The sequence below is a fragment of the Bactrocera tryoni genome, unplaced genomic scaffold (assembly GCF_016617805.1).
Source record: "Bactrocera tryoni isolate S06 unplaced genomic scaffold, CSIRO_BtryS06_freeze2 scaffold_11, whole genome shotgun sequence".
NCBI lineage: Eukaryota > Metazoa > Arthropoda > Insecta > Diptera > Tephritidae > Bactrocera > Bactrocera tryoni.
Window position 1 is genome coordinate 18776990 of NW_024395824.1, and position 200 is coordinate 18777189.

Sequence of the window (200 nt, forward strand, 5' to 3'; positions counted from 1 at the left end):
TCTCGGGATTTTCTCCAATTTTGTTTTTTTTATGTTTTTAGAAAGCATAAGTAAATAAATTATACCTAATTATAATTATAGTTTTAATCGCATGTTAGTCTTTTACATTTCGGTAAAGCTCATAACTTCAAATGATTTTATCTACAGCTGATTGTGGTTTGTTTTTAATTTTTAATATTTTTGATAAATATCATGCCATA